At 56.8% G+C, this 13274-nt stretch overlaps 5 non-coding genes across 5 annotated transcripts; 3 read left to right on the top strand and 2 right to left on the bottom strand.

The window, feature by feature from the left end:
• Positions 1-4568: 4568 nt before the first annotated feature.
• TRNAG-GCC (transfer RNA glycine (anticodon GCC)) lies at positions 4569-4639 on the bottom strand. The gene has a single exon. It is a non-coding gene; the product is annotated as a tRNA-Gly (tRNA).
• A 1665-nt stretch (positions 4640-6304) lies between these two features.
• Positions 6305-6387, bottom strand: TRNAL-CAG (transfer RNA leucine (anticodon CAG)). The gene has a single exon. It is a non-coding gene; the product is annotated as a tRNA-Leu (tRNA).
• Positions 6388-6992: 605 nt separating this feature from the next.
• Positions 6993-7064, top strand: TRNAD-GUC (transfer RNA aspartic acid (anticodon GUC)). The gene has a single exon. It is a non-coding gene; the product is annotated as a tRNA-Asp (tRNA).
• A 622-nt stretch (positions 7065-7686) lies between these two features.
• TRNAG-UCC (transfer RNA glycine (anticodon UCC)) lies at positions 7687-7758 on the top strand. Its single transcript has one exon. It is a non-coding gene; the product is annotated as a tRNA-Gly (tRNA).
• A 287-nt stretch (positions 7759-8045) lies between these two features.
• On the top strand, positions 8046-8117 carry TRNAE-CUC (transfer RNA glutamic acid (anticodon CUC)). The gene has a single exon. It is a non-coding gene; the product is annotated as a tRNA-Glu (tRNA).
• The last annotated feature ends 5157 nt before the right edge of the window (positions 8118-13274 follow it).

Genomic DNA, 13274 nt, shown 5'->3' on the forward strand with positions numbered 1-13274 from the left:
GCCCCTTCACACCTCCCCTTTTGACCAACAGGCTCCCTCGCTTCTCAGGCGCCCCAGCCACAACCTCCGGCGGCCTCCACGTGCGCCCCCACCTCCCCGCCTACCCCCACCCCTCCGTCCTTTTGGCCTCGCTGGCGCCACCTTCGCAACATCCGCGTCACAGTTCTTCCTTGTCAGGTGCTCGCCTCCCTCCCACTCTTTCTCAGTGGCAAGGCCCACCGGCCGGGTCAGGCTTTCTCCTCCCATGGCCGCCAGGTGACCGCGGCCACTACCGCCGCCGCCGCCGCCGCCACCGCCGCCGCCCACCTCGCACCCTCGTCTGGCCACGGAATGGGCCAGGACTCTCGAGCAGAGCGGCTTCCGCCAAGCCAAGCCGGGTGGCTGACGGGCCACTTCTCTCTCGGCTGCGGGGGATCTGCGCCCAGCGTTTGGGCCACGTGCCAGAGCCACTCATGCCAGCAAGCGCACTGGCTTTTCCAAGGCGTGCCAGACCCTTGGAGCGCGGGATCCGTGATTGGGCTCCACGGGTGTCAGCGGCTTTGGTAGAAATGGCAGCGGAACTTGAGGAGCCGAGACCACGGGCCATGGCGCTGGGGAGCCAGAGCTGTGACAATCGCCCTTGTAGCATGATTATGTTTTTCTTCATGCGGACATGATATTGATGGGACTCCTGTGACATGCGGTAACACGTGTAGATTGCGTGGCGATCGATGATCAACTGAGGGGATGAAGGGCATCCATCCCGTGGGTATCTGTCATCTCTACCTGTTGGGAACACCTCAGGTGCTGTCTTCCAGCTCTGAAACACACGCTAATACATCGTTGTGACCCCTAGTCTCCCCACTCTGCCATGGAACATTATTAGAACGTATTGCCTCCATCGAAACGCATGCTCGTACCCATTTCGCCAACCTCTCTTCACCCCAGTCACCCACCCACCCTCTCCAGCCTCTGGTGTCTATCGTTCTGCTCTCTACCTCCACAAGGTGAACTTTCTGATTGTTCAATTCCCACGATTGGAATCAGAACCTGCCCTCCGTGTCTTTCTGTGCCCGGCTCATTTGAGGTTACATCGTGACCTTTAGTTCCACCTCTGTTGCTGCAGACGAGAGGATTTCCTTCCTTTTTATGGCCAAATCGTATTCCATGGTGTCCACATGCCACGTTTTCGTTAATCCATTTCCCGGCCGATAGACGCTTAGGTTGATTCGACGTTTCTGCAATTGTGAACAGTGCTGCAGTAAACATGGGGGTGCAGGTATCCCTCGGAAATTCAGATTTCCTGGTGCTTTGGTTAAACACCCATCCGCGGGATTGCCGGGCCCAAAGGTAGCTCTACCTTGAATTATCTGTGTGCGAGGGGTTGGGGGGAGGTGGCAGGGTAGGGTTGGGGTGGGGTTTTGTTTGTTTGTCGGTTTGTTGCATTTTGTTTTCAGATATCTCCATGCCGTTTTTCATGGCGGCTGTACTTATTCGCCTTTCCGCCGACGGGGTCTAAGTCTTGCCTTTTGTCTACCTCGTCGCCAGGGTTGGTTATTTTCCCTCCGGCTTTAATGATAGCCATCCTAAGCGGGGTAAGATGACAGCTCCTCGTGGTTTTCATTTGCATTTCCCCGACGATGGGTGACGGTGAGCATTTTCTTCATACACCTATCGGGGGAACCCGCCCCCGATATTTCGGCGTAGGTTCCTTCTATTTTCCGTAAGTGCCGGCCGGCTGAGAAATAAAGAGGGAGAGTACAAAGAGAGGAATTTGACAGCTGGGCCGCCGGGGGTGACATCACATATCGGTAGGACCGTGATGCCCACCCGAGCCTCAAAACCAGCAAGTTTTTGTTAAGGATTTCAAAAGGGGAGGGGGTGTACGAACGGGGAGTAGGTACAAAGATCACATGCTTCGAAGGGCAAAAAGCAGAACAAAGATCGCATGCTTCTGAGGGAACAGGGCAAAGGGCAAAAGCAGATTTATTGATAAGGGTCTACGTTCAGCGGTGCACGTATTGTCTTGATAAACATCTCAAACAACAGAAAACGGGGTTCGAGAGCAGACAACCGGCCTGACCACAAACGCAGCAGGGCGCAGTTTTTCCCCGCCCTGATAAGCCTGATGGTACTGCAGGAGACCAGGGCGTGTCTCAGGCCTTATCTCGACCGCATAGGACAGCCGTTCCCACAGCGGCTGTTTATAGACCTCCCACCAGGAATGCATTCCCTTCCCAGAGTATTAATCTCAATATTCCTTGCTAGGAAAAGAATTTAGCGGTACCTTCCCTACTTGCACGTCCGCTTATGGGCTCTCTGCTAGAAGAAAACTACGGCGCTTTTTGCCCGACCCCGCAGTCAGTCAGACCTTATGGCTGTCTTCCCTTGTTCCCTAAAAATCGCTGTTATTCTATTCTTTCTCAAGGTGCACTGATTTCATATTGTTCAAACACACATGTTTTACAGTCAATTTGTACAGTGAACCCAATTATCACCGTGGTCCTGAGGTGACGTCCATCCTCAGCTTACGAAGATAACAGGATTCAGAGATTAAAGCAAAGACAGGCATAAGGAATTATAAAAGTATTATTTGGGAACCCATAAATGTCCATATAGAAATGAAATCTTCACAATTTATGTTCCTCTGCCCCAGCTCCAGCCGGCCCCTCCGTTCGGGGTCCCTGACTTCCCGCAACATACACGCGCATGTGTGTACACGTGCTCCCACTCACTGTTGACAGGTTTGAGATTCTCGCCTATTCTGGATGTGAAAACGAATCTCGAGAGGTCCCGTTATTTGGACCAACCTGGCCACGGGCATTGAAGCGTGGAGGACGCAGGAGCTGGTGGGGAAAACCCAACAGCCAAGCTGACCAAAGCCACATGTGCGGAGTTGGGGTTCATGATAGACCTGTAGCCGAGGTTTGCTTCCCATTGCCTGACCTACGCTCTCGATCTTCTCTCCAAGTGTCAAGGAACATGTGGAGACGGTACCTATCCCCAACGCCAAGATTCGCTGTGGAACTTTCTTCCCATCCCCTCCTTAGCACAGATGAGCCCAGTTCTCCAACCCTCTATTCAACCCGTATTGATCTTACTGTTTGGCTGATTCCCCGAGTCAATGGCAGAGGTCAGTCGACTTCTTGCCAATACTCTCTTTAGGGGCAAAGTAGAGGTCCAACCAACTGCACAAAGCTGTCCCGTGTCATTCGTGGGATCTTGGCACAGTCGGATCACCTGCAGAGAGAGACCAGACCCTATCGGGGATGGAGAGGTTTGCCATCCCCACGGGAGGCTGGCTTGCTTGCCAGGGCGATGTGGGTGGATGTCAGCGGGTGACAGTGATGGACGAAGGTGTCCGTTCCCGTGGCTGGCGTCCACCCCAGCCCGGGGCAAGGGGCTGACACCAAGGAAAGGAGAGAAGCATGTCGTGTGCTGGGAGCTGGAAGAAAGAGTCCAGGGTGTCCAGGGGGTGCAGAGGACTGGCTGGCAAGGTCTGGGAGTGAGGCTATCCAGTCAAACGGAAGTCGTGCAGAGGCCTGGGGCGTTAGGGCACCTCGCGGGCTGCCCATGCGGTCGGAGGGATCGCAGCTGGTGGCGGAGCTGGCATGTGTCTGAAGAGCCTGAAGGAGGCCAGGGCTGAGGGATATGAGTCGTGTGAGAGAGGGGCATTGACGGCGAGAGGGAGAGCTGGATGTGCGAGAGAGAGAGACAGAGAGATAGAGTCACAGAGAGAGAGAGAGAGAGAGAGAGAGAGAGCTGGAGACCCAGTGAGACAGAGAGAGAGAGGGAGTGAGAATGTGTGTGTGTGTCTGTGTGTGTGTGAGTGAAAAGGCGGTTGGGGTGAGAAAAAGACGGCGGAGGGAGGGCTGAGCCTGAAGGCTGGACGGAAGAGTACATTGTCAGCGGGTGGGTCTTGGAAGGAAGGAAGTCTGTGTGGTCAAGGGGGATCCCCGCCGGGGAGACTGGGATGCTGCTTGGGCTGGGCAGTCAGAATACGGAGTGGGGCTGGGGTGAGGTGACAAGCAGCCCAGGGTGGGGCAGACATCGTGACAGAGCGACTGGAGGCCACGTCCCACGTCCCGAAGGGGTAGGGAATGCAACTGGACCCCAGACATAAATAAGCCGTCTTCAGGATGGAAGGGCAACCATGGCAACATTTTCTGGATGTGGGGAGCCATCGAGGGGGAGAGAGAGAGACAAAGAGGTAGAGGTGGTGAAGGGTGAAGAGAAGAGGTGGGGCGAGTGGGTGCAAGCCCGTGGTGCCTGGCGATATTCCTTGAAGTGAAATGCGTCGGGCAGAGGTGGTGGCAGGGTAGTGAAGAGAAACAGGACCAGGAGGTTGCCAAGGGCTGGTGTCTGGCGTGCTTTCGTGTTTGGAGGGGTTGTTTTTACCAAGGAAGGGGGGAGGGGTCAGCCTCACCCGCAAGTCAGTGGAGAGAGGCACGGAAGAAAGGGCAGAGGGGCATCGCGCGTGGGAGCGCAGCCGTTGCAGGACACGCTGGCGCGCCCGGAGTGTAAGGAGGCGGCAGAGGCGAGCGCAGCTCCATTTGGAGCAGCAGCAGCACCAAAATGGGAGGGCGTGCTGCATGGGCCGGGAATCGAACCCGGGCCTCCCGCGTGGCAGGCGAGAATTCTACCACTGAACCACCCATGCACCGATGGTAAACGCCAACGGAAGCTGGCACGGCGGAACTCGCCACCAGCCGCCGTTCACTGGTCACCGCCTGCCATTGGTCTCCTTCCCATTGGGCCGTCCACGAGAGGCTGGCCCGACGGGGCGAGCAGAAGGGGAGGCTCCCGTCACGTCGAGGGACCTGGGGCGCGGCGCGGAGGGAGAGCGGAGGGAGAGAGGCCGACTCCTCCCGTCTTGCGCTTTCTCTGCCGCCCAGAGCCCAGAGACTGCCCGCCGGGGTCGCCAGGGGAAGGACCAGCCGTGGCCCGCGCCCGAATGCCCGTGTGGGCAGCTGAGCTGTGGCGGGCCTTGCTGAGCGCGGATCCCCGGCCCAGACCCAGAGTTTTTCTTTTGTGTTTGTTTTGTTTTCTTTGTTGTTGTTGTTGTTGTTGTTGTTGTTGTTGTTCCGGCCGGGCTGGCCTTCTCGCTTGTGTCAGCTGCGGGTGGGTGTGGGGGTGGGTGTGTCAGCGTGTCAGCGAGCGGGGGCGGCGATGGGGGACGGGTCTCGCAGCCGCCGCGTGCGGCTCAGAAACGCAGACCAAGTCCGTGGGCGCCTCGCTTCTGCGCTCTGACCCAGGCCACCGGCTCGCACTCGGGGTCCGGCCCCGATGGGCTGGTAGGGAGGCTGGAGCGCCAGAAAGGAGCGGAGGAGCGCTTTGGCAGAGCCGCAGCTGGCTGACCCGGGAGAAGGCGCGCTGGGTGTGGCTGGGACGGCCCAGGCCGCGGCTTCCCGCGTGGGGATGCGGTGTGGTGTGGCGCAGAGCTGTCCCGGCGGGGCCTGGCGTTTGTGGGCGCGTGACGGGGATCTAGGGCTTCCGCTGGTGATTCCTCGTTGGCTATCTTTCCGGGTACGGACTCGCCTGCCAGGCTGTGTGCAGGGATCCCGCTGCCTCTGGCCGGCAGGCGTCCCGGCTGCAGGTGGGCCGGCAGGCAGGTGTTAGCGGGAAGGGAGCACAAGTAGCGAGGTGAGATCGGCGACCTGCCTAGGGCGTCGGGAGAGTGGAATGCGCAGGCGGGGTCCGAGGGGTACCGGAGGAAAGGGCAGGATGTTGGATGGCGTGCCTGTGGTGGGAGAAGTGTGCGCGGCTCCAAGAGCGGGTCGCTCGCTCGCTGCTGTTCGGCGGTCAGAGGTTGGAGGGTGAAACCGAGCGGGCTGTGCACGCCGGAGGCCTCTGGGCAGCGCAGCGGCGATTCAAGGCGTTGGGCGCTGGGCGCTGGGCGGAGGCCGGTGGGAGGAAGGCGGGAAAAGGAGGAATAGGGGCAGAGTCTGGGCTGCGTCTGTTTGGGCGAGTGAGGAGAAGGCGGGCGGAGGAGATAGGTAGGGAAGAGCGTGGAAGGTGGTCGCGGTCGCTCGCTGTGTGTGTGGGGCCAGGGAAGAGGGCGTGTGAGGTGGTGGGGAGTGCGTCTGTCCGAAGGGCAATCGGTAAAGGGTCGCGGGCGCTGGCGCATGGTCCTGGGCTGTTTCTGCGACGGCCGGCGGGTGGGCAGGAAGAAGGGACGTGCCTGAGAAGCGGCGGCGTTTTGGAGGCTTGCTTCCAGGGGGCTGGAGTTTGGAGAGTGGGCAAGGGCTCAAGGCAGGAACCGACCAAAGGTGCTCCAGGGTTGCGATGGGCGTTGCCCTCCGGCGGGCGGGCCAAAAGGTCGGGTTGTCAGGAGTGGGATTCGAACCCACGCCTCCAGGGGAGACTGCGACCTGAACGCAGCGCCTTAGACCGCTCGGCCATCCTGACGGCGCGCCGGGGCGCGTCGCCGCTCGCCTGGCTGGGACCCGGCGCGAACGCCGGCGCCCTTGGCCGGCGCCTGTCTGGGTTCGGTGCGCAACCGACGGACCGCGGGGCCGGAGCGGGCGCCGAGTGAACGGAGCCGGCCGGCGTTGGCGTGGACGCCTCCGCGTCCCCACCCCGGACCCAAACGGTCCGCGTCGGGCCGGGCGCCGCCGCCCGCCCCCGCGCCCGCGCCTCCGCTGGCGGAACCCCGCAGGGCGCGCGCCCACCACGTCCTAGGAGCGGCAGCCTGGCTGTTTCGCCCGCAGCCTCTTCCTGCCGGCGCGATCCCCGCGCTGGAGACGGCAGGCAGGGCGCAAGGGGAGGTTCCACGCCGCTCCGGTAGCTGTCGGGGTCCGGCTCCGGGTCCCAGTGGGACCGCAGGGTGCTTTCTTGGGTGTCGGGGTAGGCCGCGCCAACGGTGGCGGGTGGCGGGTGGCGGGTGGCGGGTGGCGGGTGGCGGGTGGAGGGCGAGCAGGCGCGGGGCCCCTGCGGTCGGGGGAGGGGATCAAGGCAGGGCTAGGCGTCCGCGGTCGGAGTGGGGTCTGGCGTCCCGGCGACCGTGGCCGTCGTCCTCGTTAGTATAGTGGTGAGTATCCCCGCCTGTCACGCGGGAGACCGGGGTTCGATTCCCCGACGGGGAGGCAGCAGTCCTTTTAGGGCCGCCGCCTCGGACCCAGCCTGTGGGCCCTCCTTCTCCTTCCTCCGCCCTCCAGCTAGTCGCAGGGCGCCATCCCGGGCCTGACCTGCCTGGCCCCTTGGCCCCCTGGGCCCTCTGGGCCCCCTTGGCCTCAGGGGCCCCCTTGGCCTCCTCCCTTTTCTTCTCGCCCGCCCCTTGATCGCCACAGCCGGGCGGCCTCCTCTGGCCCCCAGGGCGCCCAGCGAGCTGCCGGCCCAAAGTGGTTGTGGGAAGAGGCTTTCTGCCACTTGGCACAGGGCCCGGCGGCGGTCGGTGGGAGGCGGAGGAGTTGAGGACCCTGTGGACGCCGGCCGTGTGCCCCCCGGACACCTGGTGGAGAAGGACTCCGGCGGCCCGGGTCTGCCAGGGAGCGAGAGCGCCCCCAGACGCAGAACGGGGGCGGAACGGGGCAGCCGCGCTCGCCTTGCACCGGTGGGGCGCGGGCCGGCCTTTGGCGGGGCCGTGGCAGCGCGGAGCTGCGGGCGGGCAGGCGGACGGACGGGGCGTCGGGGCGCTGCTGCGCCGGGCGTGGGCGGCGCGCTCGTGGGAGCCCCGGGCCGGCGTGGCGGGGCTGCCCGCGCCGTGCGGCGTTGGTGGTATAGTGGTGAGCATAGCTGCCTTCCAAGCAGTTGACCCGGGTTCGATTCCCGGCCAACGCAGCGGGCCGACCTTTTGCGGAGGTCCCGGGCGCGGGGCTCGTGTCGGAGCTTGGCCAGGGGCTGCGTGCGTGTGCGCCCGGGAAGGAGGGGCGCGGTGTTTGGAGGGTGTGCTGCCAACAGGGCCAGAGCTGCTGGTTGGGGCGGGCGGGTTGCCGCCCGCGTCTCCGGGGCTGGTTGCGGGTGTTTGTTTTAAAGGGAAGCAGGGGACAGGCGCCAAGGTAGCGCCCAATGCTGGGGCCACAGGCGCTGGGGCCAGGAGGCGCAAGCCGGGCCCTGAAGGCCGTCTCTCCCTGGTGGTCTAGTGGTTAGGATTCGGCGCTCTCACCGCCGCGGCCCGGGTTCGATTCCCGGTCAGGGAAGCCTTCCTTCTTTGGCTCTGCCTGCCAACTGCCAGGCCCCTTCACACCTCCCCTTTTGACCAACAGGCTCCCTCGCTTCTCAGGCGCCCCAGCCACAACCTCCGGCGGCCTCCACGTGCGCCCCCACCTCCCCGCCTACCCCCACCCCTCCGTCCTTTTGGCCTCGCTGGCGCCACCTTCGCAACATCCGCGTCACAGTTCTTCCTTGTCAGGTGCTCGCCTCCCTCCCACTCTTTCTCAGTGGCAAGGCCCACCGGCCGGGTCAGGCTTTCTCCTCCCATGGCCGCCAGGTGACCGCGGCCACTACCGCCGCCGCCGCCGCCGCCGCCGCCCACCTCGCACCCTCGTCTGGCCACGGAATGGGCCAGGACTCTCGAGCAGAGCGGCTTCCGCCAAGCCAAGCCGGGTGGCTGACGGGCCACTTCTCTCTCGGCTGCGGGGGATCTGCGCCCAGCGTTTGGGCCACGTGCCAGAGCCACTCATGCCAGCAAGCGCACTGGCTTTTCCAAGGCGTGCCAGACCCTTGGAGCGCGGGATCCGTGATTGGGCTCCACGGGTGTCAGCGGCTTTGGTAGAAATGGCAGCGGAACTTGAGGAGCCGAGACCACGGGCCATGGCGCTGGGGAGCCAGAGCTGTGACAATCGCCCTTGTAGCATGATTATGTTTTTCTTCATGCGGACATGATATTGATGGGACTCCTGTGACATGCGGTAACACGTGTAGATTGCGTGGCGATCGATGATCAACTGAGGGGATGAAGGGCATCCATCCCGTGGGTATCTGTCATCTCTACCTGTTGGGAACACCTCAGGTGCTGTCTTCCAGCTCTGAAACACACGCTAATACATCGTTGTGACCCCTAGTCGCCCCACTCTGCCATGGAACATTATTAGAACGTATTGCCTCCATCGAAACGCATGCTCGTACCCATTTCGCCAACCTCTCTTCACCCCAGTCACCCACCCACCCTCTCCAGCCTCTGGTGTCTATCGTTCTGCTCTCTACCTCCACAAGGTGAACTTTCTGATTGTTCAATTCCCACGATTGGAATCAGAACCTGCCCTCCGTGTCTTTCTGTGCCCGGCTCATTTGAGGTTACATCGTGATCTCCAGTTTCTTTCATGTTGCCGCCAATCACAGGATTTCATTCTTTTTTTTTATGCCTGTGTTTGTTAATACTGAGTGTCAACTTGATTAGATTGACGGATGCAACTTAGTATTGCTAGGTGTATCTGTGGCAGTGTTACCAAAGGTCATAAACATTTGAGTCAACAGGCTGGGGAAGGCAACCCCTACTTAATCTGGTGTGCGCAGTCTAATCTGTTGCCACCCCATATAAAGGAGGCAGAAAAACGTGAAAAGGGAAGAGTGACTTGGCTTCCTCTCCTACACCTCTCTCCCATGCCTGATGCTTCCTGCTCTCTAACATTGGATTCCAAGTTCTTCTGTTTTGAGACCTGTGCTAGCTGCCCTTCCTCCTCGTGCTTGCAAACAGCATATTTTGGGATTTTGTGATTGTGTAAATTAATACTTAATAAACTTGTGTGTGTATATATGTATATACATATGTATATGTGGTGAGTATCCCCGCCTGTCATGCAGAAGACCGGGGTTCGGGTCTCCGAGACCCCGGCTCCGCGCCCGGAACCTCCGCAAAAGGTTGGCTTGCTACCTTGTCCAGGAATCGAACACGGGTCAGCTGCTTGAAAGGCAGCTATGCTCACCCCTATACCACCAATGCTGCACGGCGCGGTCAGCCCTGCCACGCCAGCCTGGGGCTCCCACGAGTGCGCCATGGGAATACATATATATATGTATTCCAGTTAGTACTTTCCCTGTGGGGAACCCTGACTTGTAAGATTTGGGTACCAGAAGTAGTACTAGAGGAATAGAATATAAAGCATGGGATTGTGTTATTGTCTTTAAGGTTTCTGGAGTTAGCTACTTAATATGATTAGACCCAAAAATGCTAAGGAGTCTACTTCTAATACTATGGAGACCATTGATAGTCCTTGGTGTGAACTGCTTAGAAAGTTATGCAAAACAAATGCATTTGACACTCCTAATTCAACGCTTGTGAGAGTCAAGGAGTTTAGTGATTATATACATAATACCTTAGAACATATGTGGAGAACCAAGCAATGTAATGAAGCTGGTTTTTGGCTCTTAAGTTCAGTGGACAAATTAGTGAAAGAAAATGATGAACTCAGGAATTCTGTCTTCCAGCTTCAGAAGCAGATACCGTGCCTCAAATCTGCTAAGATTGCCGTGAATGAGAGTCTTATCTCCTGTTGGGAAAGAGCTGAAATTGTGAAAAAATAGACACAAGCTCTTATCATGTGAGTGGCTGATCTGCAATGAAAGGTGCATGCACAGCATTGCCAGGTGTCTACTGTTAAAGTGAGGGCATTAATTGGAAAAGAATGGGACCCTGCAACTTGGAATGGGGATGTGTGGGAGAACCCTGATGAAGCTGGGAACACAGAGTTTGTAAACTCTGATGAACCTTTTTTGCAGAAGGAACAGCTTCCCCATCCCCAGTAGTGTCAACATCACCTCCCCTACCCATGCTGCCATCAGCCTTTCCACCTTTGTCTGAAGAGATAAACCCTGTGCTGCCTGAGGCAACAGTGATGGCCTCCTCTGAGGCAGTTGCCAGGCAAAATAATGTTGGTTCTCCTTAGGAGCCACCCCCAACACCTCTGTTTGCTTCTACACCTATAACTAGACTAAAGTCCTAGCAGACCCCTAGAGGTGAGGTTGAGAGTGTGACCCATGAGGAGGTGTGCTACATTTGAAAATAACTGCTTGAGTTCTCTATATAAACAGAAATCTGGAGAACAGGCATTGGAATGGATATTGAGGGTATGGGATAATGGTGGAAGGAACATAGAGTTGGATCAGGCTGAATTTATTGATTTGGGCCCACTAAGTAGGGACTCTGCATTTAATGTTGTAGCTCAGGGAGTTTAATAAGGTTCTAATTGTTTATTTGTTTGGTTACCTGAAATATGGATTAAAAGATGGCCTACTGTTAACAAGCTGAAAATGCTTGATCTCCCTTGGTTTAATGTAGAGGAAGGGATCCAAAGGCTTAGGGAGATTGGGAGGTGGAGTGAATTAGCCACTTTAGACCTACTCATCCCAGCTGGGAGGGTCCAGAAGATATGCCCTTGCAATTAATGCCTTGTGAAATAGATTTGTGAGGAGAGCACCTGCATCTTTGTAGAGCTCTGTAATTACTCTTCTCTATATGTCAGATCTAACAGTGGGAGCAGCAGTCACCCAACTACAAAATTTACATACAGTGGGAATAATTGGATCCCAAGGTAGCAGGGGTCAAGTGGTGGCACTCAACCCGTCAAAGACAAGGTGGGTGTAGCTACCATAATGCACAGCAGAGACAAAACAGCAATCAGAATAGTCTGACTCGTGTAGAGCTCTGGCACTGGCTAATTAATCACAGAGTTCCTAGAAATGAAATTGATAGGAAGCCTACTGAATTCCTACTTAATTTATATAAGGAGAATTCTTCTACATCAAAGGGACAAAAGGCTAATTTGAATTATAAAAACAAAGAATCATGGCCCCTCAATCAATTTCCAGACTTGAGCCAATTTACAGACCCAGAACCCTTTGAATGAAGGGGAAGCCAGGTCCCCTTGAGGAAGGAACCCCACTACATTACCCACAATTTATGCAATGAATCTTTCCCCAATCCTTCCCCAAGAAGACCTCCAGCCTTTTACCAGGGTAACTGTGCATTGAGGAAAGAGAAATGATCAGATATTTCAGGGACTACTGGACTCTGGCTCTGAGCTGACATTGATTCCAGGGTATCCAAAATGTCATTGTGGCCCTCCATTTAAAGTAGGGGCTTAGGGAGGTCAGGTAATTAATGGAGTTTTAGCTCAGTCTGACTTATAGTGGGTCAGTGGGTCCCCAAACTCATCCTGTGGTCATTTCCCCAGTGCCAGAATGCATAATTTGCATAGACATACTTTTCTGCTGGCAAAACCCCCACATTGGCTCCCTGACCAGTAGAGCTATTATGGTGGGAAGGCCCAAATGGAGGCCATTAGAGCTGCCCCTACCTAGAAAAATAGTAAATAAAAAACACTATCACACCTCTTGATGGTGACATCAAGGACATGAAAGACACAGGGGTGGTGATTCCCACCACATCCCCATTCAACTCTCCCATTTGGCCTGTGCAGAAGACAGATGGATCTTGAAGAATGACAGCAGATTATCGTAAGCTTAACCAAGTGGTGATTCCAATTGCAGCTGCTGTACCAGATATGGTTTCATTGCTTGAGCAAAGGAATACATCTCCTGGTACCTGATATGCAGCCATTGAGTTGGCAAATGCCTTTTTCTCCATTCCTGTCCAGAAGGTCCACCAGAAGTGATTTGCCTTCAGCTGACAAGGCCAGCAATATACCTTTACTGTCCTACCTCAAGGGTATATCAACTCTCCAGCTTTGTGTCATCATTTTATTCAGAGAGACCTAGATCACTTTTTGCTTCTGCAAGATGTCACACTGGCCCATTACATTGATGACATTATGCTGACTGGATCCAGTGAGCAAGAAGCAGCAAACACATTGGACTTATTGGTGAGACATTTGCATGCCAGAGGATGGGAAATAAATCCAACTAAAATTCAGGGACCTTCTACCTCAGTAAAATTTCTAGGAGTCCAATGGCATAGGGCCTGTCAAGATATTCATTCTAAGGTGAAGGATAAGTTGCTGCAGTTGGCCTCTCCTACAACCAAGAAAGAGGCATGACACCTAGTGGGCCTATTTGGATTTTGGAGATAACCTATTCCTCATTTGGGTGTGTTATTCTGGTCCATTTATCAAATGACCTGAAAGGATGCCAGTTTTGAGTGGGGTCCAGAACAGGAGCAGGCCCTGCAACAGGTTCAGGCTGCTGCACAAGCTGCTCTGCCACCTGGGTCATATGATCCGCAGATCCAATGGTGCTTGAGGTGTCAGTGGCAGATAAGGATGCTGTTTGGATCCTTTGGCAGGCCCCCATGGGTGAATCACAGCAGAGGCCTCTAGGATTTTGGATCAAGGCCCTGCTATCTTCTGCAGATAATTACTCTCCTTTTGAGAGACAGCTCTTGGCCTGTTACTGGGCTTTGA

The sequence above is a fragment of the Macaca nemestrina genome, chromosome 1, assembly GCF_043159975.1.
Source record: "Macaca nemestrina isolate mMacNem1 chromosome 1, mMacNem.hap1, whole genome shotgun sequence".
Taxonomy (NCBI): domain Eukaryota; kingdom Metazoa; phylum Chordata; class Mammalia; order Primates; family Cercopithecidae; genus Macaca; species Macaca nemestrina.